This window comes from Microtus pennsylvanicus, chromosome 5 (genome assembly GCF_037038515.1).
Source record: "Microtus pennsylvanicus isolate mMicPen1 chromosome 5, mMicPen1.hap1, whole genome shotgun sequence".
NCBI classification, from domain to species: Eukaryota; Metazoa; Chordata; class Mammalia; order Rodentia; family Cricetidae; genus Microtus; species Microtus pennsylvanicus.
The window spans coordinates 53,160,338-53,187,442 of record NC_134583.1 but is presented as its reverse complement, the minus strand read 5'-3'; the positions used below and the strand labels follow the sequence as shown (position 1 = coordinate 53,187,442).

General features: G+C 51.3%; 1 protein-coding gene across 7 annotated transcripts in view; it reads right to left on the bottom strand.

The window, feature by feature from the left end:
• The window catches only part of Mical2 (microtubule associated monooxygenase, calponin and LIM domain containing 2), a 199,170-nt gene extending 173,549 nt beyond the window's left edge, over positions 1–25,621 (bottom strand). For 5 of the 7 annotated variants that reach the window (XR_012910591.1, XR_012910592.1, XM_075971915.1 and 2 more), the window contains exons 1-2: positions 25,447–25,621; positions 16,168–16,250 (exon numbers count right to left, since the gene is read on the bottom strand). The gene's annotated coding sequence lies outside the window, so the exon portion shown is untranslated. The remainder of the gene's footprint in view (positions 1–16,167; positions 16,251–25,446) is intronic. The other 2 variants (XM_075971912.1, XM_075971910.1) reach the window with 2 other exon arrangements.
• Between the last annotated feature and the right edge of the window lie 1,484 nt (positions 25,622–27,105).

Below are 27,105 nucleotides of genomic sequence, written 5' to 3'. Positions count from 1 at the left end.
TATTTGGCTGACATCACATTCTCTGTAATTTGGGCAAATTGTATGTTTCTACTTGGCATCAGAGACGGAGCTGGCGGGTGGAGTTCACATCAGAGCTTGCCTGGCCCTGTGTCAAGCCGGGACTCAATGAATGAGCCAGGAAAGGCCCACAATGCAATGTGGGAGGAGAACACATGGTCACTCAGAAACAAAACAAGACAATTCATGGGCTCATGAGAGGAGGGAGCTGGCCAGAAAGGCACACACGCTCACCCCACGCTGACTTCAGACAATGCTGGACTTCACTGCTTGCTGCTGACTCTCCACAGACACACTCTAGGCGCTATATGTCTTCAGGGGTGGCATCTCAGGCTGGCACGTGCTGGCCAATCCGGACCTCTCTGCCTGGGCCTGCATACAATCCTAGGAATCAGAACTCTACAGCAGCTTTCCCTTGAGTCCAGTCAACCTCCCATCTTGCCCCCTGTGGGTCCTCAGTGTGCGCCAATCCAGCCTCTAAATGCATCAGCCAGTGTGCCACCAGCTGTCACCCTAGCCGTAGACTGGATCCTGTTGTTCTCCCCCAACCTTTACCCTCCCCCCACCAACAAAACTGAGCTCTCGTAAGTCCTGAGCATTCCTGTGGGAGAGACCAGGTCAGCTCCTGCCCCGCCCTGTGTCCTCCAGCTCAGGGCCCTCTGTATGTTCCAAAAAAGGCAGACACCGGGTCTCAGCATGTTCTCGAAAGAGAAGGAAGAGGAAGCAGGGAATGGAAAGGTGGCCACAGTGCTTGTCCATTGCCTGTGGTCCATCACTCCTCTCTACCCCAGTTTTAAACCTGCAGAAAGTCTTTTCAGGCTGGGCCTCAGTTTCCCTGCTTGATAATGAGGGATTTGTTCTAAATAATCTCTCTCATGATAAAGATTGCTATTACAGAAGCCAGATAAACCCAGGACTCCGGCGATAGGAGGCCTGGTCCTTAGGAGTGTGTGACCTGGGCAAGCTCCCTGGCAGCCTGTGATTTGTGTATCAGACACAGCCACAAACAGGGGACTATAATACAACTGTCCTGCATATGGAGTGCTATGCGACTGAGTTTCGGGGCTCATAAGGCCTTAAGTGGATTTGGGGCCCATATCCTTGAACAAATGCCTTCTACCCACCTTCACTGTGCTGGTTATGTCCAGCTCAGACAGGGAGGCTGAATGGTGGCTCCTTGCCCCAGAGGTTCCCTTGGCCTGTAGGGGAGAGCCAAATACAGACACCATACTGAGGAACCCACAAAGTACGATGGGAAGAAAGGCGTTTCACAAGCCTCTCCTGAGCAAAGAAAGCTTCTTAGGGGAACGGCATGTGCTGGACACGGTGAGCTGCTTCAGGATGGTGGGAATGGAGCCAGAGTGGAGGAGAGGCAGAAAACGAGGCAGTTCAGTGAGAAGTGGGGGTGGGGGAGCGTGAAGACCCCCCAAGACAATCAGCTATGTCTCCTCCATGGAGGGCGACCCTGGCCTTCACACTATCTTTACATTAAGATTGCTTTAGTCCACTAAGAAAGTGCCAGAACTTCTAAACTCAAGACAGAATGAAAGCAAGTCCAACTGGTATAAAACTTAACAAGTTATGGATGTATAATCTGTCCCATTGCCTAAGGTGGAAAGGTCCCCAAGGATAAATCAACTAGAAAGCTACAGAAGTGAGACCGCTGAGCAGGGCTTTCCTAATCAAATTATTATGTTGGCTTCCAGTGACCCCCTCCCCCACAGGATCTGGTTACATCCTAACTGTTGCTGCAGGAAACGCTTTCACACCTGCTTGGAAGAAAGAGTTTAGAGATATAAAATATGTCTAGTGATTTATTTTCACGTTCAAAGAAAATGCAAATGTCTCAGGGACTTGGAGAGGATGAAAATCGAAGCAGATGTGAAATCTGAGATATGTAGAGGCAATCCCCATGCTTTGGAGAAGCAGAAATTCTGTTTTTACATGCACACACACACACATGCATACACACATGCCATCCATGGGTGTTCTCTTTAGCACCTAAAGAGGCATGTTTAGAATGCCAGGAGGAAGGATCCCCTGCCCGGTTGCTCACATAACTCATGAGAGGAAACTCACTATTTATTGAGTACCGGTGGAGTTAGCACTGCCAGGATCAGACATGCTTTTATCCCAGAAGCTCTGCATAGATGAAGAGCTTAAGTTGGAAGTCTGGGTGGCACTTGCCTTGACCCTACAACACGGCAGGGTTCAAGCCCAACACTCAGGGTCCCTTCGTCCAAGCTGCGGTGCCCTGAACACGAAGGCCTGGTGCAGCTCTAGTGGCACAGCCTGTGAGGTTGGCATGCTCTGAGAGCAGTCACCTGTTCGGGAGCTAACACCCTGCCCATCATCATCCCCATTACCATGCCCACAGTCCTCAGGGCCTGTGCCAACTGATGAACAGGCTAGCCTGCCTTGGCTACATTCTATCACGCTGAGCTGTAGGCTTGGTACTGATGCCTCATGACAGCAGTCACTCATGGGCCTCAGTGCATCTGGCCTGCTTCTCAAGGGAAACTTCTGGGAGCAGTGGGTAAGAGAGCTAGACATCCTGAATCTGGAAGTCTACTGTCAGGCTAACCAGAGTTGTAAAGCTTTGTATCACATCCTGTTCCCTAGAGCTCATGAGATCGATGAAGAACAGCAAGGAGATGAGGGGCTCTTTGGGAGGTCTGCTTGGGTTGCTTTCACAGTGGTAATGAGTTGAACATGCCTGGGTCAGGGAGACATCAGTCAGTTTCCCAGAGGCCTGATCCAGCCACTCAAAAGACCAACCAATGCCTACATTCTGACCAACAGTCAGACATACCCTACATATCACACCTGACCAGAAGGTCCCAAGGTCCATTGCCACGTCTTCATCTTCACAATAAAAGAGCTTGACATAACTGGCGATTCCCTCACCACTGTGCCCTTTTGGCTGCCCACCGATCCTGGCTTTAGAAACACAGGTGACTGGTAATAGAGTGGGCATGGAATCACCCATCGAACAGGCTTTGCTCTGACTAGTTACTATGTTCTGTGTTGGCAAATCCTCCTACCTGCCTTGGAAAGAGCTAGAGTTATGTCATGTGCTTGAACCGAAGTCCCAGCTAACACTAACCCCAGCAGTCCAAGGATCCATGGTGGAGCAGCATAAGTCCAGGCCCACACTTGTTCCTTGACACACAAAACCTCCCTTTGTGATCAGTCGGATGAAGAAACGTCATCTCCTGGGAACTTGACACCATGCCAGGAAAAGCTAAGAAGCAGGAGGCTTCTGGTCTCCCGTGGACTTGATTTGGGGGTGCATGTGTCCCTGTGGATCCCAGGAACTTGAGAAGCCCAAGGGAGATGAACTCAGGGGGATCTTCCTCTCTGATGTGCTCCTCATCTAGCTGTGTAAAGTCTGAGTCCTCCTCAAGTACTCCATGCCCTTAGACTGGGCCCGGAATGTTCCAGGCACTTAGGAAATACTTGTTGAATAAAGGCTGGGGGTGTGGCTCAGTAGGAGAGCTGCTTGCTTGGTATGCGCAAGGTCCTCGGTCCAATCCCCAGTACCATGAAGAAAAATGGGGTGGGAAATGAATGTGTGTAGAACCCTGTTATCCTTTATCACATGGGCTGGCCCAGGAGCCACTTGGGATGAGTTCAGTTAGACGCATCAAGGCAGGTTCAGACTTCAAAGCAGCAAGCAATGAGAGAGGGCTCCACACCCCAGCCTGCTGGACAGAGGACAAAGGCTCAGACTTTGAGCCAAGTCTGGAGTTTACCTCAGGCACCCAGGAGCCTCTGATTGAGCAAGAGAAATGTCTTCATCTTAATGTTTCCAGTCAACATCTCAGGGGTTCCAGTCTGGTTCCTTTCACATAGTTAGTGGCCTTGGAAGAGTCACAAGCTGATGCTAGAAGCTGAGGCTGGATCTCAGTTGTCACGCTTCCCCGACACACACTGCCTTCTGGCTTCCATCCCCAATCCCACATAAAACCAGACATGGTGGTGCATGCCTGTAATCCTAGCCCTTAGGAGGTAGCAGCAGGAGGCTCAAAACTTCAAGATCATCTTTGACTACACGTGAGTTTTGAGGTCAGCCTGAGGCCCATGAGTCCCTGTCTCAAAAAACAATTTTTTTTAATTTAAAATGGATCAATTTTTAGTCAGCACCTCATGAGGATAGCTGGAACGTGAGGGGAGATAACAGGTAAAAAACTCAGCCCAGCTCTAGCTCTCAGTATGTGCCTGGGAGTGGCAAGGCTGTTACTATCTGCATTGGAGTGAGGGGCAGGGACATGGCTGGAACCCTCTGCCTGACCTAATCCTTCCAGAAGAAGGAGGAAGCATCCTTGGGAAAACTGTTTAACCTTCCTGTTTCAGTCTCATGGCACATAACTTTACAGAGTAATAGACTTATGTAAGCAAGAACCTTAGATTATTAGCCATCACTAAGTAAGCATGAGGTAAGACTTAGTGATCTCCTATCTTCTCATAACAGATCCCACCCCATGTCCCATCCCTTAGCCCAAGATGGAGGCACAGGGCTCAAGGCTGAGCATGTACACAGTTTGCTCTGAAAAGTCCCTGGAACGTCTGGTTCCCCTAGGTCAAGCCACCCCTTAGGCTGGGTGGGGTAAGTTGAGGGCTGCCTGCCACTGAGGAACACTAGAAAGGGGACTACGGCTGAGGGAGGCCGTCAGTCAGTCAGTCATTCTCCTTCCGGGGCTGGATGCTTCCGAGCCTCCCCTGACATAAGCTCCCTTCTGACATAAGCTCATTTGGGTAAGCTCCTGTTCCTTAAACGGAGAATCCTGACAAACAACAGACCTGAACAGGTGGCTGCCTCGTCACCACCAAATCTGCTCAGGAAGAAGAGCTAGCTGTCCATCCTCCTCAAGACCCTGAGAGCCAGGACAGAGCAAACAGGTGCAGCAAGGTATCTGTAAGCAGCAGGGAGGGGAGGCTACTGCAAGCCTGGTCCCACAGTCCTTGGCAACAACCTGGCCTCAGACATTGCCCTAAGTATTTGGAAAGCAGAAGGAGAGAAAGATAGAAGGAAACTAGAGTTGATTTTCATTGACTTCAAAGAGGTACCCACCCCTCAAAATTAAGATAGCTATTGAATATAGCTCTTTGGAGGAGGAAGAAAAGGAGAAAAGAAGGGAGGAAGGCAAGGGAAATTGCCCCCATTGGAGTACTTGAGCTATTTTTAGAACCTTACCCCAGCCTCCACCATCATCCTGAGAGCCAGGTGATCATTTAGTCCTCTTTCCAGGCGAAGAGACCGAGGCTCACAGAGATCTGTAACCAAAATCACCCACCACAAGGCTCACGCCTCTGCTCCCCAGATCTTGTCTTCATTCTAATTCCCTAGCCTGGATTCTGCTCCTCACATGGCTCATTTCTGCTGCCACTAATCCATGAACTCAGAATGGCCAAGGGACACTGGTGGTGTTCTCTCTTCTCTGACCAGCTGACACCAGAAGTGGACAGAGAAAGACATGAGAGGTAGCTTCAGCTACCCCAAGTGTGTTTCAGGGCACACGTCTCTCCACCAAAGAGTTTTTAATCCTAGGAGCTGGTAAACAGTTCAGTTGCTTCGGTGTTTGCCACCAAAGCAGGAGGACCTGAGTGTGACCCCCAGCACCCACATACAAAACAGGACATAGTGGCGCGAATTTGTAATCCCAGCACCGAGGAAGCAGAGGCTGATCCGTGGGGCTCTCTGGGTAGTCAGCCATCTTGCTTGGCCCGTGAGAGACCATACCTCCAAACACAAGGTGAATGGCCCCTCGGGAATGACCCCTACGACTTCTGGCCCCCACACACAGGCATACAGGAGCACTCACAAACACATGCGCACACACGTGCATAGGCACATATACCTGCACATACATGGAAAGACTTTTAACCTCAAAGGGCCCTGTGTGAGTTTCGGGAGACCATATGAGCTGTGTATTTTAACCAGGTATATCTATCAGAGCCCTATGGGGAGTCAAGGTTTGTTTTTGTCTCAGCTGTCTGTCCCAGGAGAGTCTGTCTTAACGGGTAGAGACCGCAGTGCCTGGCACGTGGTACTGAGCTCAACAAAGTTATCTTTGCTTGATCTCAGCCCCAAAGATAATTTATTTTTCTATTTTTAAATAGATTGACCCAAGCCTTCAAGCCGAGTCTCTGACTTCTCCCCGGGAAAGGGAGTTCTATTGGTAGGTTAGTTTTTAAAAGGATTTCATTGTTTTGTTTGTTTGTTTTTAGACAAGGTTTCTCTGTGTAGCCTTGGCTGTCCTAGATCTTGCTCTGGAGACCAGGCTGACCTCGAACTCAGAGATCCACCTGATTCTGCCCCCCCCCCACCAAGTGCTAGGATTAAAGGCGTGCATCACTACCAACATGGTTTAGATTTTAAAGGTTTATAAAGTTGCCAAAAATAGTGAAATCTGTGGCCTAACAGCCAAAATGAAGAACCAAAACATACTAGCCCCACCTCTCCTGCAGCATTAGCCTCATGAGTAAGTATGTCCAGTCGTCTGCCTCCCAGTTCTCGGGAAGTCTAGCACCCCCAGTGCACACGGGTATACCAGACAGCCAGTGGGAAAGGCATGTCCAGACACAAACATCTCCTGGCACAGAAGGGGCCATGGCCACAGGCAGAAGTGGGAGCTTCCAACATTCACTGGAGAATGAAATTAGAAACCACAGTTTGGAATGATGTGAAAATCCTTCCGACCACAGCAATGGTAGAAGAAAAACACTGGGCAGGGTCTACACTGCACCTGTGTATAGAGGTAAGGGCAATAAGCCAAGCCTGGGGGTCATTACCCGCCAACCCCCGGGGACATGCACAGCCCACAGCCTGCCTGGCAGCCAGAGGGAGCAGTAGCTGCCCCACCACAGGGATCCCCCAGGTAAGTATTCCCATTCTCCCCCCCCCCTTTTTTTTCTCTCTGCCACTCAAACAATCAAAGAAATGGGCTCATCTTTCCTCATGGCCTGATCTGGTTCACTCCTGCTGGCTGGTGAGAACTGGTTATAGAGTGTAGCCTGGTGTTGGAGGAGGAAGCGGGAAGTTGGGGTTGGGGTTCAGGACGCAGAGGGAGTAGGAGGAAGGGTGCCCATGGAGAAGAGGGGCCCGAAATCACATCAGCTCTGAGTGAAGAGCTGCCTTTTGCTGGAGTGGGAATTAACTCTTGGCTGCTTCCTCCCCACTGAGACCAGATTCCTGGCAGAAGTGACAGCAGGGAAGGATTTATTCTGGCTCGCAGTTTAAGGGAAACAGTCCATCATGGCAGGGAAGGCATGGCAGCTGGGACTCCATTCGTGGCAGCAGGAGGTTGATACACGGCTTGACAGATCAAGAAACAGGGATCTCTGCCCAGAAGTGGATTTGGTTTTGAAACCACAGTCCCCATTTCTACTGTCTACGAGGTTGGCCAACTAGACCTCCTGTGCCAAGGCTGTGCAGCCTCTCAGGACAGCACCACCCTCTGGGCATCAGAGCTCTGCAGGAGACAAAGCATAAGCAAACCATAACAACTAAGATGCGAGGATCAAAGCTGCCATATGGCCTCCCTTCCCAGTGAGGCTGGAGCTGGGCGTAGAGCACTGTGCTCAGAGCATTCTAGCCAACGCTTTCAATGTGTGCGCAGGCACCGCACGCTCCCTTCGCACGAGGACATGGAGACCAAGGAAACTCAAGCATCTATGCAAAGTCCCATACCTTAGGAGGAGCAGAGATAGAACGTGTGCCCTGGCAGGGTACACTCCACTAGAGTCTCAGCCTCTGCTTGGCAGCTGGGATATGGTGGGTGCTCAAAACATGTCCATGGGAAAGAGAGCCCCACTCTGGAAGCTGCTAAGTTCTGAGACGGCGGCTGCTGGCTCCCACCACAGAGGCAGATGGAGAACGGGTAGAAGGAAGTGTAAAGAGCCTCTCTGAGGTAGGCAGGCTGGAGTTGAGCCTGGGAGGAGGAGGATAGGGAAGGGAAGTGTTGCAGGGCCACAGCAAAAGGCCGAAACAGCAACAGTGTTGTGTTGGTGTTTTACTTTTTGCTCTTTGCGGGGCCCACTACCCAGATCTCAAAGAAACCACTCACATAACAAGAAGAACCCTAAGAGAGACATACATGAATCCCCCTGGGAAGGGGAAACAGACAAGATCTCCTGAAAAAAAAACTGGGAGTATGGGGTGAAGATAGGAGGGTGGAAGGGGAGAGGGATGGGAGAAAGGGAGAGAGGAGAACATGAGGGAATGGGACGCTCAAGAAGGGGGAAGGAGAGAGAGCACAGGAAAGAGACATCTTGATTGAGGAGCCATCAAAGGGCTAGTGAGAAACCTGGCACTAGGGAAATTCCCAGGAATCCACAAGGATGACCCCAGCTGGGACTCTAAGCAACAGTGGAGAGGACGCCTTCCCCTATAATCAGACTGATGACTACCTTAATTGTCATCAAAGAACCTTCATCCAGCAACTGATGGAAGCAGATACAGAGATCTACAGCAAAGCACCAGGCCGAGCTACCTGAGCCAGCCCAAGAGAGGGAGGAGCGATAATATGAGTAGAGGGGTCAAGACCATGATGGGGACACCCATAGAAACAGCTCACCTGACCTAGTGAGAGCTCACTGACTCTGGACTGATAGCAGGGAACCTGCAGAGGACCAAACTAGGCCCACTGAATGTGGGGGACAGTTGTGAGGCTTGGGCAGTCTGTGGGGCACTAGCAGTAGGAACAGCATTTATCCCTAGTGCTTGAACTGGCATCTTGGATCACATTCTCCTTGGAGGGATAACTTGCTCAGTCGAGGTATAGACTATACCTAGACTATACTCAGTTTAGGTATATATAAGGGGTAGGGCCTTGGTCTTGCCTTGAAGTGAAATATCAGACTTTGTTTACTCCCCTTGGGAAGCCTTATCCCTTCTGAGGAGTGGATAGGGAGGTAGGGGGGAAAGGTGGGGTGGGAGGAGGGGAGGGAGTGGGAACTGGTATAGCTATGTAAAATGAGAAAAATATTGTATTAAAAATTCTTAATTAAAATAAAATAACCACTCACACAGAGGCTTACTCTTACTTATAATTGCCCGGCCTAAGCTTGGCTTGTTTCTAGCCAGCTTTGCTTAAATTATCCGACTACCTTTTGCCTCTGGGCTTTTTCCTTTTCCTACTTCTGTATATCTTACTTTCACTCTGACTCCGTGCCTGGCTGGGTGGCTGGGTGGCCGGGTGGCCGGGTAGCTGGGTGGCCGGGTGGCCGGGTGGCCGGGTGGCCGGGTGGCCGGGTGGCTGGGTGGCCCTTGACATCCTCCTCCTCTTTTCCTCTCATTGCTCCTTCTCTGAAGCCCAGATTTCTCCTTTTATTTATACTCTGTCTGCCTGCCAGCCCCGCCTATCCTTGCTCCTGTCTCCCTATTGGCCATTCAGCTCTTTATTAGGACTGTCAGGTGTTTTAGACAGGCAAGAAGAAAAAAATCACAGCTTCACAGAGATAAACAAAGCCACACGACTTAAAATAACATTCCCCAACGGGGCACTGCTGGTGGGCAGGGGCGGGGGGGCTGTGAATGCTAGCAGGGTAGGGCAGCGTGGACGCTGAGGGATAGGAGACCCACCTGAGATGGGGGTGGAAGGGATCTTAGCTCTTCCGTCAGGTACAGTTCTACCAGAACCTCTGTCACCTAGAGCCTGGAGGCCCTCCAGCACCAGCCCCTTGGGGAACTTATGGAGGGTGTTCAGAGGCAAGTGTACGTCAAAACCCAGCGGCTTCTCTTCCCGTGGCAGGATGGAAACACCACTTCATAGCAGGTGTGTTTGAGCTTCCGATCTGTGCTGCTCTGCTGACCTGCCAGGCACGGATTCTAGCCCAAGAAGAGAAGCCTCAGCATTCAAGGTGGCCAGGAAGAAGGGAGTGCTGCTTTTATCCAAGCTTGAGGTTTGGAGTCTCGTCCCCCAGCCCCAACCATGGTGGGCTCTTCTCACTGCAGGGACTTGAGAACACTTTCATGGAACTGCCCTTTCCTATTGAGGGTCCCTGCCATAACATCTTACAAGTCCATGTTAAGGGCTGGTTTAGCCACATTGTAGCACTATTGCCTGCTTCTCCCCCCAGGGAGGAAGCATTGCTACTGTCTCTGCTTCAGTCCCCAGTATTCTATGGCCCCGGATAGGCCCTGGGCCTCACACCCATATGGTCCCTTCTCCTCAGTGAAGCCTGGGCCCCTTCCTGCCCCCTCCCGCTTCAACTGCCAGGTTCCCCAAAGTTATCTCCAGACCCTACTGTCTCTGCTCCACACTGGGCCCTAAATGCCTAGTTCTAGCCCTGACCTCAGACCACAAAAGAGAAATGGGGGTGGCCAGTGATCAGCGGAGACCAAGCTGCCAGTGTGTTCTTGGTTCGAGATAAAGCAAAGGCAGAAGGCTAACTCCTCTGCATGGCTGATGTGCTTTAATAACAATTGTTATAATTGCTACTTTTACTTTACTGAGACAGTGTCTCCCTCTGTAACCGAGACTGACCTAGAACTCATGGCGTAGCTCATGCTGGTTTTGAACACACCATGCTACCTCAGCCTCCCAGGGGCTGGTACCACAGGTGTGCACACCACACCAGGCTGCTTCTTGGCATTCTTCTGCTCGAGAACACTCACAGATCCATGCGGCTTAGAGCCAAAGACCCCAGTGGGTTAAGGAACATCTGCCGGGACTCAGATCCCCGTGGGACCCAGCTCGAACCCTCCCTGTGGCTCCATACTTTTCACTTGCCAACTTCAAGGGGCCACTTTACAAGAACCACCCTCCCTCACCCGGCAACCCTTTCCTTCCCCTGCTTCAGCCATCTCCAGTGCCCCCTCATCCTTTAGCACTGACCCTTTATTGCCCCCCTTTCCTCGGATCAGCTTCAGGAGCTGGGAAACAGGGTGCTGTTTGGCTTGTTGGTTATCCACACATACATACACACCCCTGCCCCCTGTTTCATAAGCCCAGAGCTTAGAGCAGTGGCTGGTTTGTTCTAGAGCAGTGGTTCTCAACCTGAGGGCTGTGACCCCTAAGGTTGAACAACACTTTCCTATGGGGTCGCATATCAGATATTTATATTAGGATTCATAACAGTAGCAACAAAATGACACGAGGAATTGCATTACAGGGTAGCCACGTTAGGAAGGTTGAGAACCACGGTTTTGGAGGACTAGAGCCACCTCTTGTAACTACCCATGGAATGACTGAACAGGCCTGAGAATGTGCGGGGAGAGCTGCGTCTGTAGCTCAGCCGGTAGAATGCTTGCCTAGCATGCAGGGGGCTGATCCTGAGCTTCGTGCACGCTAATCCTGAGCTGTATAAAGTCAGGTACAGTGGTGTGCCTGTAAGCCCAGCACTCAGAAGGCAGAGACAGGAAGAGCAAGAGCAAGGTTATCCTTGGCTACCTAGCAAAGCTCAAGACCAGCCTGAGCGCAGGCAACTTGACTAAGAAAACAAAGTGAAAATGTCAAGGGAAGAACCCTCCTGGGGGAGCCATGGTAAACACGCGGCCAGCATGCCTCCTGCCCTCCTGCTCCTCAGCACGCTGCAGCTACCTAGATCAGAACAAATGGACATCAAACCCTGTCTGTCTTGCCGCACTGACCCTAGGGGTCGATGGGTACCTGCCCCGTCTTACATGTCCGGTGTCACTGACTCAGAGTCTGTGCTTATTCCCCCCTTCCTACCGGCTCTTTCTCTTCCCTGCAGTGTGAGCAGAGGGAGAGACAGACGCTCCGTGCTTCCTCCCATCCCACTTGCCACCTGCACTTCGCCTACCCCTCAAGATCCACATCAGACACCACCACCGCTTTCTCCCCTCCTTGGAACCTTTCCAGGCTTCCGCAGCCCAGAGAGAACATTCCTCACACCAAGGCCTTCCCTCGATCCCCCATCGCCTGGACTAGCCATGAACTTCCTGGTGACGTTTCCCAAATCCCCCCGCAGCCTGCTGCTGCACTTGTTTACACACACATGTGTCTTGTTTTCCTGGCACTGTAAACTTTCTGGGAAGAGCTGCCAATCCTGATGAATCCCAATGTTCCCAAAGCACAGGGAACAGCCGCAGAGTAGGGACTCGACGAACATTTCTCAGTTCACTTCCGGGTATAAACAAGCCACCTTCTCAACAGCCCCTCCCTGCACTGGCCTCTCCCACACCCTCCATCTCTCCCCTAACCTGGCTGCTGCTCGCTTATCTGCACAGGCAGCTGTGGACCTGTGTCTTCAAAGGCTCCTGTAGGGCCCACCAAGTGGTTTGCAAAGCCCCACAGGCCTGGAAAAGTGAAGTGTCTGGTTTGTTCTGGCAGGCCAGGGGTTCAGAGTGCAGTTCCCTCAGAGGCAGGAGCCTAGCAGAGGAATCACCAGGGCGGAGGTGGAGGTGACTCATAGCTGAAACCCACACTGGAGACTTGGTTTGCTGAGCGTGAGCTTTCAGCAAGCAGATGCTCTCAACAAGCTGACCTTACAAGGCCAGTGGAAGCTCCAGTGACTTTTCTTTTTGCAGGCAGGATATCACACTGTAGCCCAGGTTATCCCGGAACTCACTCTGTAGCACAAGCTAGCCTTGGACTCCCAGGGTTCCTCCTACCTCAGTCCCTCTGAGTACTGGGTTACAAGTGCAAGCCACCAAAACCTGCTTTCCAATTCCTTCTGCTGTGCAGGAAGATGAGTCAGGTGGGCTAGAGGAAGCCGTGTCTCGAAGGTGCTCTGTGAGAGGCTGAGCTGGACCCTGGAGGACAGAATGGTCTTCCCACTGCCTCTGCAAGCGCAGAAGGCTGCGGCAATTGCTGCACCCTTGAGCAGCTGAGGCCCAGGTGAGCAGGAATCAACAGAGGCCTGACTCAGACTTGAAACCACACTTTTTCCACATGGTCTCAACAACTCCAATTAGCTAATTATATACCCAGATTACCTGAGACTGTGGTGGTAGGGAGGGGGTAGGGAATATACTCACTGAGTTCTCAAATCCCAAATCCTGAAAGCTCCCCACCCACCTTAAGACATTTCCCCTTCTCTTGTGCCCTGGCTAGTGTGCCAATTGAGCAGGTAGGCCGTTTTGAGTGGCCTCCTGACGATGCTCCTCAAGCATTTGCATGCAGAAAGCCAAGTCCATTCTTTTATGTAACCGACAGCTGACTTCCCCCACTGCTGTGGTCCCTTTAGCCTTGTACGAGACGGACTTGCACTATGCAGGGGAGAAACAATATTCACGCGGAACGCCTGTGAGACAGAGCCCACAGGAGACAGGACTGAGGTGAGGGGTGCCTCAGGATGGAAGCCTCCGGTCCACAGCTAGTATGAATTCAGCTGAGCAGAGAGAGCTGCTGGTCCTGAGGGCCGGGTGGACCCCAGGGGCTACTGCCTAGGGCTCCCTGGTCTCTCGGAGACCTTCACCTTCTAGAAGAGGGAGGCAGCTTCCATGGTAACAGGACAAGCCTCATTCCTTAGTTTCCCACAGCAAAGACAGAGCCAGCGAGTGACCAGGACACAGGAAATGGGGAGGAAAAACAACCATTTCCTGTGAAGTTTGTGAGCCACAAAAGGGGAAGTTGGTACACGGGATCTGAGGACAACAGACCTTCCTAACAGCTGGGGGAGAAGAGAGCTCCTAAACCTGGCTGGGGCTGCAACTCGGAAACGTGATTCCAGCCTCCAGCCTGAGAAGAGGGAGGGAGGCAGACACAAGGACCTACCCCGGGGCGACACGGGGTGCGTGCTCGGATGAGATGGGAACTTGATTTAGCTTATATGTTTTTCTTATTGTTGGTTACTGTTCTCGGTCTTTCACAGTTGGGGCTTTGAGCACTCTAGGGAAACGCTCTACCACCGATCTCTGTCCCTAGCCCTGTTTTGTTTTTAAAGATGTCTAAACAGTTCTAATAAGTTCAAGTCCTCCAGGCCAATAAGCTCTAGCCCAGAGCACTGCACACATCTGGAGAGGAGATGCTTAATAACTCAGTGGCTTTTGTATCCGAGAGGCAGTCCAGTCCCAGACCTGAAAGTGGGCCCGGAACCCTAAGGGAACAGGGGGCATATGATGTCAAAGCAGGTGAAGAGCTGTAGCAGTCAGATCTCAGCTGGTCACCAGTAGGAATCTTGTCATGGGTCAGAGAAGGAACAGGATGGAATCCATAAGGCAGCTGAAATTTGTGTCCCCAAAGCAAGTTGGCTAAAGTCTGGGGTTCCCTAAAGGGTGCTCTTAGCATTGAGAACCCTGTATGGTGGTGACCTGCGTGCTGTCTGGGGTCACTACATGCAAACCTGAAATCATCCTCAGAGCAAGGCTGCTTGGGATTTAACAAGTCAGCATTTAAGGCGATGCATGCCCACATCCCAGCGCTTGGGGCTGCTGGTTCAGGACTGCTGGTTCAAAACAGCCTGAACGACATATTGGAACCCTGCCTCAAGAGAAACAAGACAAAGTCCAAATTTAACCAGAATAGGAAACAGTGAGGGTTCACAGGGTAAAGGCACTAGCTACCATGCCTGCCCACCTGAATTCAACCCTGGGACCCACATGGTAGAGAGAGAGGACCCAAGCTTGCAGGTTGTCCTCGGACTTCCATGTGTGCTCTGTGGTAGGCACTCTTGCCTCCATCCACACGAATACACGAATAAATCAATAAAATGTAATTTAAAAATTAACCAGCATGATTGTTGAATCACAATCAACAGAGTCTTTTACAGACATGCCCACAGACCAACCCGATAAAGGCAATGACTCAGCTGAGAGTTTCCTCAGATCACTCTGGTCTGTGTCAAGTTGACAGTTACAGCTGACTAGGGCAGGTCAGAAAGAGATGCTGAAGAGCTGGACCTGAGCATGAAGAAAGCTCAGAAACACTGTAACCAATTTTATTCTCTTTTCATATGCACACAAGAGGAATGCTGCATGCCTTGGTATGTAGGAGGCTGAGATGGGAGGGTCGGGGCGGTCTAGTCTATACAGCAAATGAGGTTGAGGAGTTTATAGTGCAGAAAGCTTGAGTTCCGGGCTAGCCTGGACTACAGAATGAGAATTGTACTCTCAAAAATCTAAACAAGCAAAACTCAGGCATAATATAAAAATATTTGTCTAATGTCTAGTAGAGTAATAAATTTTAAATGACAGCAACTGGAATAAGTGAAGTTCTCGATGAATCGGGACTTTCCTCACCATCCAGTTCTGTGTCCAGTGGGGTACTGGCCTCACCAAGAAGGCAAGCCTTGCCCATCTCTTCATTGCCTGTGATGGTGTCCCAACTGAGGCACTCTTTAAACATCCATCGCTTATGGAACAATACAAATGGGAGGCTTGAGGGCAAGAGGAACCCTGATCCAGAAAAAAGACCCCACTGGTGCGTCAGGTACTGGTGGCTATGGAGAACCCACTGCCCTATTTAATCTGCACACGCATCCTGTGAGGTAAATAATGTCACTAAACCCAACTGAAAGTCCAATTCTGCCTGTGACAACCCGCCTGTAATAGACGGTACATCAGAGGTCTTGTACTGAAGCTCGAATGCGCCCAGTGGTCAGTTGGTCATGGAAGAGCCAACCTGGGCTCCCACTGAGGCAACTGATGCGAAGAAAGAAAGGGGGCTTGGGAGAGAGAAGAGAAGAGGGAGAAGGGAAGAGACATGGAGAGGAAGGAGAAGAGGAAGGGAGGAAGAGAGAGAAAAGGAGGAAGAGCAAGAGGCAGGGAGAGAGGAAGGGAGAGCTGCAGGAAGAGAGGGAGGGAGGGAGAAAGAAAAGAGAAGGTTCCTATCACAAGGGAGCCCCAGCTCCCATGAATACTCAACTCCTTCCACTTGCAGCTTGCAAGAGCAATTGACCCCATCACATAAACCCAGGGTGTCCCCAAGACAGATACGAAAGGCAGGTGCCTGCAGCACTGCTCAAACGTCACAACTGTAAACACAGCAAGTTACTATGCCACCCACCCACCAGGTTAGCATCAGCGGCAGGTGGATGCTGAGCAGGGCCTTCACCTCCCCTTCCCTGCCAGCACAGAGGGAAGGGAGATTCGGAAAGCGAGAGGAATCAGCAGCATGTCAGATGGGCTGCTGGGTTCTGCAAGCTTCTGACCCCTACAGAAATGATTCTTCCAAATCCTTTGAGGAGGGAACCCACGGGCCCCTCCCCTCCCCTCCCCCCACCTTTGCTGTTTTGACTTACCACAGGCAAGCAGGAACCTCCTGATCAGGTCCGCTTCTAGGGTCAGTACCTTCTATGCCTGCATTTCCTCCCCTAAAAATGACCTGGAAGAAGGGAAGGAAGGGTGTAAGGGGGCAGTTGCTTTTTTCTCTACAGACCACAAGCTGCAGGAAAGGATGGATGGACCGTATTCTACAACCCGAGCTGGAGAGTTTCATAACGAGTCACTGGACGTAGAAATGGCAAGAGGGGGTTGCGTACACAGACCCTGTAACCATAAGGCAGGTTACAAGACAAAAACCAGAACACAGAGGAAGCTTTGGAGCCTTGCCTTCATTGCTCCACTCCATTTTCTCGGGTGCCTCTCAGTGTAGACAACCATTTAGTATTCAGTCAGCATTCTGTGTTGGGACGGCGGTACAGGCTCCTAAACTTACCTGGCCCAAGGATTAGGTGCCCTAGTCCTTTCTGGTGCCTTCCTTCTGCCTCTTGGGTTTGCTCACATCCTGCATACGTCATTTACTTGCCCACACCCCTGTGTGATCCTGCCTCTACTCATTTCTATTGAGGGCACCCTGCTCATCTTCCAAGGCGTTTTGTGACCAACAAGCTGACCTACCCCTTCTACCTCTTCTGACTGGCACCCCCTGTGTGTGTTCTATACCCAACCCTGGCATGCAGGGAGCAGCAAGAGACTGCTCCTGCTCTGTGCAGTGGAAGGGCAATTGGACCTGGGCCCCAGTATAACAGCTGCACACTGTGCTGGGCACTAACAAGCCTGAGCCTACAGCTGTTGGTATCCCCCCCCACACACACACACAGCTCCTATTTATAGCCCTTTCTGCAGTCCTCCTCCACAGCTCCCACTGGCTCTTGTTGGTGTGTTCGCTCAAGGTTCAGCTGATAGCCAATTTGAGACAAACCAATCTCTACAGACAGCTGCCCTTCCCGGGTAAAATCAGGGTTTGGGAGCTGGGTGTAGTGGCACATGCCTTTAATGCCAGCACCTGGGAGGCAGATGCAGATGGATCTCTAAGTTTGAGACCATCCTGGTCTATATAGTGAGTTCCAGGACAGCCAGATCAATATAGGTGAGACCTTGTCTCTGAAAAAAATCTGGGTTTGTATCAGAGGCCAAGAAAACAAAGGTAGTAATTCAATCCCTAAGGCTCTGAGATGTGTTCTGATATGGAAAGATCTCGAAGCCCTAGCCCACCCTGCACTACACTATCCTTCCTTAAGGAAGGCTGGACATGGGTGAATGCCTGAAATCCCAGTAAGCCAAGGCCAACTGTGTGCTACATGATAAGACCCTGCCTCAAAAAATAAAAATAAACACACATGTCTGAGCCCCTTTTTCTACACACGCAGACTCAAGGCAGAAGTGAGAATTCTATGACCATGACATCAGAGGGCCCTTCCAACTTGACATCCCACGGCTATGTGACTCACGCTCTCTCTTCCTCCTCTGACACAAAGGTCAGAATCACCTACAGCCACCCCAGTACCCCTACCCTGAGCACCTCAAGACCCACCCCAGTCCAAAGGGAAAGATGAAACTCCCAAGCTGCCAGCTAATCTCATGGCAGCCTCTGAGTGCCTGCTCAACCCTGCAGGTGGAAAGAGGGGGTGTGAGGGAGGGTTGCCGTTGCTATGGATACAAAAATGCTCCTCTCATTCACACCATCTGTCTGAGCCAGGATAGAAGACAAACTGTTAGTTGCCCTCACTCCCTTTCTAAGTGGTTACAACTGGATGCTAAATTTAAATGCCGCTCTGAAATCGGGACATATAAGGTCTCTCTGCCAACATCTGAAGGGTTTCATAATGGGCAGAGCTGGAGAGTGAGACTTAGAGGCAATCTAAGCCGCATTGTGCAGTCACCGCAATTAGAGATCTTTAACAAAAATAAAAATAAAAAAAGTCCTCTCCTCTTTCTGGCTGAAGATGAGGTTTCAGCAATAAACAGACATCTGCTAGGAGCTTGTGAAGAGAGGCAAGCATAAACACCCCAGGGAGCAACCATAAACAGGGAGCCCTCTCCAGGAAGCTACTGCTCACCAGGGAAGAGGGGACGGAAGTGAGGAGGAGCCAGTGGGGCAGAGGTGAAGGGCAGAGAAGGAGGGGCTGCTGATGGGCTAGGTGGGATGGAGGTGGTGCCACAGTGCAGGGAGTGGGCTGGGGGAGCAGACAGGCAGACAGAAGCAGCTCAGCTTGCGGGGAAACAGAGACCTGGCTGACTTCTGTGGAAAACCAAAGCTTGAGACCCAAAGTGGGGCTTCTGGAGGAGCCCATTCGTGGTGTTCATTATGGAAATTGATCACTCTTTATATGTAGAAAAAAAAGAGGTATTGGAATACACACCTATGCAGGGCACTTTGTAAGTATTTTAATTTCATCTCCAGATCAGTCTTGACTTAAGTGTGACTACCTCTTCTTTGTAGGATAACGGTAGGGTTCACATGCTTTCCAAGACCACGTGGGTAGGATTCGAACCCATGTCTGTTATAGCATGCTCCGTTTGCCTGCTTGCTTCTTTTCGCCTCTATCACCTGCCCCTGATGTTTATCTTCAGTGCCCAGCTGCTCCGAATCCCTCAGATCTAATGTAAAAGGATTCTAACGGGGAGAGGGGGTGAAACTCATGGAGAAGGTAATTGTTAAGTTTTGGCCAACTCATTGCTGAGTCGCTGGGGTCCTGTGACTCCTGTTTCTTCCCATTCTGGTCACTGCCCAACAGACAGAAGGAAAAGCAGAGCGTGGAATGGGCAAAAGAATGTGCCCACAGCATCTCCACAGATGGTTTGGAACAGCAACCACCATTGTGAGGAGAGCCCATGGATGGAGGCTGAGGGAAGAAAGGAGGCTTGGGTTTTCACTAGTCCCTTTCATATGGAGTGAGTGTCTTACCACCCATGGATGTGTGCGTGCACATGGGGTGGGTCTCTGCATCTGTATGTTGGTGATGGTGAGTACCACACATCCTTTTGTGTGGAGGTGAGAACATCGCATCTATATATGTGTGTTGGGGCGAGTACCATGCCTGTGTGTGTGGCGGGGGAGAACTACGTACCCATGTGTGTGAACTAGTAAATACAGTGTACCCATGTGTGTCTGGGTGAGCACCCTGCATCCATGTGCATGTTAGAGTGTGTACATACATGTGTGACCTCCCTCCACTCTGTTTACCCTTTCAGTTGACTGTCAGATACACCCACTTCCTTCAGAAAGAAACGCTTGCCCATTACCATTTGTGTGTTCAAGTGTTAAAGATCCAGCTGTCCCAACACGCGGAGCTATCAACTCCATGAATACTGCACATGGCACCTTAGGATGAGGAGGCACCCAACATAGGAGTCAGCATCCAGAATCCTACAGACCTGGGTCTGCTCTACTCCAGGAAGCAGCTCTCTCCAGTGACTAAAACGTCTCAGTGACTCTTCCGCATGTATGTCATCACCCTCCCCTGCTCCTCATGCTCCTGGCTCCCAGAACCAGTGCTCAGATGTACAGCCAAGGCCAGCACTCAGAGTCTGTGAGCAGAGAGGAGTCCCTGCAGCTCAGCACACTGATATGAAGGACAGAATGTTCTAGACACTCACTCCTGTTTCTGGCATGTGCTGAGCTTCTGGGCTGGGTGTGTCTGAAACTTGGGCCTGTGAATGTTCCACTGACCTGTGGTTCTGACAGTGCAGGGCCGGCAACAACTGTCTAGCTCCTTGCTGCCTGGCTCTGCAGCCAGCTAAAAGGACATGAGTTCTGGACCCCCCTTGTTGCCCGGGAAACGGTCTGCTGTAATATTTTTAATACCCTGAAATAAATGTGGATACACTATAGGATGAATGCTAGAGCCACAAGGTACCCAGGCAGCCACAGAGAGATGAAGATTCTGGGAGGAAGGAACGTGGTCCTGTGTTAAGTCACATACAGAGCACACTAAGGGCCTGGGCTGTAGCTCGGTTGGGAATGTGCTTGTCCCTACACAGAAAACTGCCTGGATGTGAAATTCAGCACTGTATTAAAAGGCCATGGTGCATACCTGTAATCCCAACACTCTGGGATTATGTGAGATGGGGAATTCATAAACTCAAGGTCATTCTTACATACATAATAAATTTGAGGTCAGCCTGGGCTACATGAGACCTTATCTTTAAAATAAAAACCAAGTGTGGAGGGAGTGGTATCAAAGGCCTTTAATCTCAGCACTTGGCAGAGGCAGGCAGATGTCTGTGAATGAGTCCATCCTGCTCTATATAGTTTAAGGTCAGACAGGGCTACACAATGAGAACCTGTAAAAAGCAAGACAAAACAAAACAAAAACCTAAAATCTCCAACATGGCAAACACATTATTAACTATGTAGTGGCCTGCACACGCACCAAGCCAGGGATCTCTTCCCGTGATAACTACAGCGATGCGCAGATGTGAACACACAGACAGAGCAAGAGAGTGAAGTAACCAGACCACATCTGGCACTCTGCACACAAAAGACTGTGTGCTGTGGACTTGGGGCACAGGGATGATGATGGTTCTTCAAGATCTGACAGAGAAGGGAGCATCCTCAATCAGACTCACGGCAGATGCAACCCAGCAGCGGCAGATTATGACCAGATTATCACCATCACTCCCGCCAGCTTTAATGTCGACCACCGGCCACAGGAGGATTCATGCTTTAGAAGGAGCACCTATTCTCAGGGACCAGCCATGTCTGGGGCTGGTGCCCAGAAGAAAAGAGAAGCTAGGATAGGGAGAGCCGGGGTACCCTAGAGAGAGGTGCAAAGGTGTTCGTCCTTCAGGATTTTCCCAAGAGGCAACTCAGTGGAGCCTGAACCAGGCAGGCCCAAGCCCTGGGCTCTACTGCTCAGTGCTGCCTCCAGAATAACAGAATGAACCTAATATACAAACAATATTATGATCTGAGCAAACTTCAAAATCTCAATTAACTGAGGTACTATCAATAAACACAGCTGTGACCGATGCACGACCACAGGCACCCAAGCAGTTGAGGGCCTGGCTTTAGAGAGATTAGAATATGGCTTTCCTATCATGTGAACATGTTTACTATACAAAAAATTGGGGGAGAAAAAAAATAAAGAGTGATGTCATGCCTCGTGGTCTATGCCTGCAATCCCAGATCTCTGGGAGGCTGAGACAGGAGGAGCTTCAGTTCTAAGCCTTCCTAGGCTTCAAAGCAACTTACGAAGACCACTTCTTAAGATTAAAGACTTTAAGGAGGGCAGAGGCTGTGGCTCAGTGGTCAAACATTTGACTAACATGTATGAGAAGGCTCAGGCTTTGGTCTCTAGTAATAAAACCAACCAATGAAAGACCCCAAAATGTAAATAAGAAAGGAAAAATATCAACTCAAATACTGACATAACTAACAGAAGCATTAAAATGTTGTTATATTTGCTGAAAAAAACTAAAATAAAAGATGAAGTACGGGTAGTGGTACACATGTGTAATCCCAGCACTTGGGATGTAGAAACAGTGGCAATCAAAAGTTCAAGGCCATTCTCAACTACATATCTAGTTCAAGTCCAGGCTGGGCTACATAAGACCCTTTCTCAAAAAAGCTCAAAAAAAAAAAACCAAGATAACAAAATCAAAACCCTAAGTCTTCCCTTGGAGGGCTGTGGCAGGGAGAGCCTTGACTGGGAGAGAGGTACTGCTCAGAGGAAGAAAGGGGAGAAAATGCATCCTGCTCTCTACCCAGCCCCGTCGGACTCCCAACTTGGTCTTGACAGAACTGAACTCAAAGCTTGGGCAGAATGACCTCAGTGGCTGTCAGCCATGTGTGATGTGCTGGGCCAGCTGCTGCTGAGGGCACACACGTGGCCATCTGGGCGCCACACCACAGACCAAAGAGACGAGGGCGAGCGTCGTAAATAGTTTTCCTATTATTTCAGGATGCTTACGGGCTGACGCTCACTCCTGCGACAGCCACACGAGCGTGAGCGACTCATCCTTCCAAACACGCACCACAGCCGCAGGAGCCCAACAGTCCCCTTGTTCAGAACATACCCCTCCAGTGGCTGCTATGCCACGGAGCATATGGTCACCAAGCCTCTGCTGTGTGTCCCCTGTATGCAGGCTTTGTTCCTGAGGATCCAGAGAGGGACAGAGGGGACTCCAGTCCCCAAGGGCTCGCTGTGATCCATCCCTGGGGAGACGAACTCCCCAGAATGGGGGTTAATTGCTCACAGAGTGGAAGGGACCCCCTGCTGTTCACTGTGACCAAATGCAGCGTGTGCACAGATCGTCACTCCAGCAGACAGCCGCAAAGGTCACTCCTGACAGGCAGGCCTGTATGCCAATATGGATGTGGACAGGTGACACTGTAAGTAAGATTACTGCTGTCTCTGTCCTGTGCAATAATGACCATGGTCTGCAGGGGAATTCTCTTAAGTGAGACATGCTGAATTGTGCAGAGGATACAAGACATAAACAATGGCAACAGAAATCAGCTTTAAAATAGTTCAGGAAGAAAAAAACCGGGGGAGGGGCGGGGTGTGGAGAGACGGCGTAAGCAGGCGCTTGCTGCCAAGCCCGACAATCTGAGTTCAATCTCAAGGACCTACATAGTTGAAGGAGAGAACCGACTCCTCCAAAGTGTCCTCCGATCTCTGCACAGGAACTGTGGCACACACACCCATACAGGTGCACACATACAGTAGATAAATAAACAAATAACTAAAGAGGAGTTTAAAACAGAACTGAGAGAAAAGCAGAAGAGACAGAGAGTTAGCTTAATGCAGCATCATCTTAATGACTGGGGGAGTTGAGGAAGGTGCAGGCGCATTACACCACCCCATTTTTCTGAAAAAAAAAATGTGTGTGTGTGTATGTTTGGTCGTTTTTGTTTTGTTTTGTTTCTGAGATGGCATGACTGACTTAGAACTCATATTTACCAGGGTTAGTCAGTCTCAAACCTGCAGTAATCCTCCTGCTTCTGCCTCCTCAGGGCTGGGATTACGGTCTATGATACATACCTACCGCTCTTTCTTGTTGTAGAGACAAGGTCTTGCTGGGTAGCTAGGACGAGCCTCAAATCTACCATCAGCCTAGCTAGACTGGCCTTGAATCCTGGGTTCCCTGCTTTGGTTTTCCTTGCAGTATTTTTTTTTTTGACAGGCAACTGCTCTGTATGGTGGTAGATGCCCCAGTGAGACTGGTGTAGAAGGAACAGACAACAAAGAGCCAGGAGGATTGTGAGAACTAACTGAGGGTTTTGTGTCATTTCATAGAGGGGTGGGAAGACCCACTCACCTGTCATTAGGGAACTTGGCAGTACCAAACAGGGGCTGTCTGTACTAAGCCCTTGGAGTCCAGAGGGTGTCCAAGATTTCCCAGATTCCTGTGGTGTTTTAATCAGGGAGCTGGAAGCTGGAATCATTGTGAGACTCTAGTCATCTGATGATGCCAGTAACAATCTCTCTGCGTCTCAGTTTTCTATTCTGTAAAACGGGTATAGCCCCAACTACTACGAATGCAGCATTCTCTTCCAGGCTCAGAATGCTGGATGTTAAAGGATAAAGTCCATTAGCACTCTGCAGACTTCCTGGGTTAGCCACGTTCAGCCCCCTCCAGTCCAGTCAAGTCCTCCATCAGTGGAGAGTGAGCAGAGACAGGCCTAGGCTGGAAGGCAAACCCAGGTAGAGATGTAGACATGGTGGAGAGAACAGAGAGAAACACACATCCCATCAGAGGAGAGAAGGATTGGGGCTATTCTCCGCAGCTCCTAGGAAGGGGACCGTTCAAACTGTGGGTTTCAATCACTCAGCAACCAGAGAAGCATATTCCAAAACCTGCCCCTCGCGCACTGCAGAAAGAACAAGCCTAGAGTTCCTTCTAAGGGTCCAAGTTAGTTCAATGAATACAGTTCCAGACTCCTGGAAAAGCCGGCCACAGAGGTGGCAGCATTGCTGTCCCCTATCACAGCTAACACGGCCCAATCCCCTCCATTGGAGGACACAGTAAGTGAGGAGGAGGCAGTGCATCCCGCTGGCTGTCCTTTCAGGCGATTTGCAAAGTACTCCTGCAGTCCCCAGAATCTCTCCACGGCCAGGGGCTCCAGGCACATGCACGCAGGGCATATTCCCACAGCCACGGGTAGGAAGTTAGCAGGAAGCAGGCACAGAGCCAGAAGAACACACAACTCGGGCTTTTTGGAGAGTAACAATCGGGACCCAACCTGTGCCCACTTCCCAGCGTCTGAAGAAGGCAACACTGATTGCCTTTAAAAATCTCTGGGACGTTGAACAAGGACTGCCCTACTGGCCACCTGTTAGATTCACTGCCCCCGCGGAGGCGACTGGCATGCAGAGGACACAGGTGCCAGGGAACTCAGGCACGCGAATGCGGAAGACCAATTAGCCGCTGGCTTTTTTCCCTCCGGGTCTGTCCATAAAGGGACTGGCTACTGACTTTATCCTCCTTCTAAACCACCTAAGACATTAGTGGGTAGCGAGTGGCCTTGCAAACGAGAGCACTTTCCACTTTAGAAACCCAGGCCCAGAATAAACAATGTAGAAGGAGACACGAGAGTACTCTGGTTTCAACACGCCTCTTCCCGGTCGGTAAAGGCCCTACCCAGCTGTGCCGGTGAGGGTGCGGCTGAAGACTGAGGCTGGCCTGGGATAAGTTAACCCCGCCCTCTCCAGACAGCTGCAGCGGGGCAGAGGCTAAGAGAGAGACCCCAGTCCAGGGCCAGCCAGCGACAGGGCCGGACGCAAGGATGAGGTGCTCCTGGGCGGGGGGGGGGGGGGCGAACGGAGGACGAGCACAGGCTGACAGGGGTCACAGGAGATCGAGGGGACAGCAACGCGGTCCCTGGAAGCGCCGCCACCGGCCAAGTAACCAGCCCGGGTCCCAGCCCGCCGGCGGCCAGGCCACTGACATTTGGCCCAACTTAACTTCCTGTTATCAAGGAGGGAGGAGAAGGGAGACAGAAAAAGATAATAAAATAAAAATAAGCAAGGCGCTTAGTGAGAGGATGGGAAAGGCACGGGAACCTATCTCGCGTGGAGCAAAGTTTGGGGACGGTCCCCTGAGCGATGACAGGCGACCCTGCTGCCGAAGGGCGCCCACTCTGGGCTGGTGTGCTGGGTTTTCTGAGGCTAGAATGGCAGTTTTGATTGGTGGAGAGCCCACGGGGCGCCCAGCAGGTAGGTCTGAGACCGCGGACGCAGCTGCCGCACCTGACCCTCCGGGGCGCCCGGTAGGGCGCAGAGTCCAGCCAGGACTGGCACGGTCCCCACCCGCTCCCGCGCGCCACGGAACCCACTCCCGCTCTGTCTTACCGAAGGTCTCGCGGGCCTCCGGGCCTCAGGTTAGGGCCTGCCTTGGTCTCCAGCTGTGGGCGCAGCGATCCGGGACCCCACGGGCCGCCTGCCGAGCCCGGAGCTAGCAAGGCGGCCCGGCGCAGGCTGAGCCGGCCGGGTGCCTGCGGTTATGCGAGCTGCAGAGGACCCGGTAGGGGCACGCCCCCATCGGAAGTTCGGCCAATGACAGGGGCTCTGAACCGAAGCTCCGCCCCAATCCTGAGACGCACGGCCAATGGTAATGCAGCGCGGAACCCACCCCAACGCCCTCCCAGTTAGTCCTGGGCTACAGCCGCTGCAGCCGCGGACGCACGTGGGCTGAAACCCTGCCCCAGCCCCGGGAGCGGCCGGCCGCTCCCACTCTGGCCACAGGTCGGAGACCCAGCCCTGGGCTGCTGCGAGGTGAACATCCGGCCTTGGTGTTCTGATGTGAAGGGAGAGGCCAGGGCTGGGCCTCATGATGCTTGGCCTAGGCAGCTGGAAAGCCAGCCTCACTGTCCGCTTTTGGACTGTAGAGAGCAACGAAGGACTTCTAGGACTGCCTGGCACTCGTGGGCCCTCATGCCTTGCTTTGCCGCGTGCAGTCTTCCTTGCTTAGGTCCTGCCTTGAACTGGTCTCTGTTTGGCTAAAGCTGTAGGAAATGGAGTGGTTATACAGACCATACGCGTTATCTGGGTCCATTGCATCTTCTCTTTCGTGGATGTAGAATGGCTAACCTCTGCTCTTCCCCTCATCCTTTCAGAGAAAATTATGTATGAATGGTTCGGGGCCGAGAGTCCTGCGACATTCGTGCAGTCGCTGTGACAGCAAAGACCAAGAAAATAAGATCCAAGTGGGCAAGCAGCAGGACCGACTCTCCCCTGGGGCCCAGAGCCCATCACCCAGCTTGTCCCAATACGACGTCCACAAATGTTCTTGGAGCTGAACTGACCCAGGGGGAGGAAAGCAGGCTGGCTTGGGAGGCGAAAGCAAACAGTACCATGACTCCAGGCCGCTGGAATTCCCCTGGGTACCACCCTCTAGAGATGCCCCTTGGCCAGGCAAGTGCCAGCAGCCATCCGCAAACCCAGGCCCCGTTTTTCTACAGTCTTTGCTGTGTGTTCCTCCTTGCAGCCCTTGAGGTTTCTAAAGGGCTGTCTCTTAGCAGCCTCAGAATTCAGTTCACTTCTGTGGACCCCACTCAGCTTGCACAACTCACTCATCGCTGACTCTGAGAGAGAGACTCTGAGAGAGATCTCAAGTTTACAGCTAACTTGTCTCTCAGCCTCACAAATGCCAGGACTGCATGCTCGTACCATATCGCTGGGCTAGCACAGAAGACCTGGCTGCTCAAAAGTAAGAATTTGCTGATACTTCCTTTCTTCTGTGGTACGCAAGCAAGCCTGTATCTCAAGGGGCTCTGCTGAGAAAGACTCTTACTATAGTAGGAGGTGTGATGAGCTGGGCTTTAACTCAGAAATAGGGCAATTGGGGTATTGATGGGGCAGCCTGTAGAGCAGAGGTTCTCAATCTGTGGGTCATGACCACAGGAAGACACATATTTCCCGATGGTCTGAGACACCACTCACTCAGTAACAGAATTACAATTATGAAGTAGCAACAAAAATAGTTTTATGGCTGGGGGGTCCATCATAACA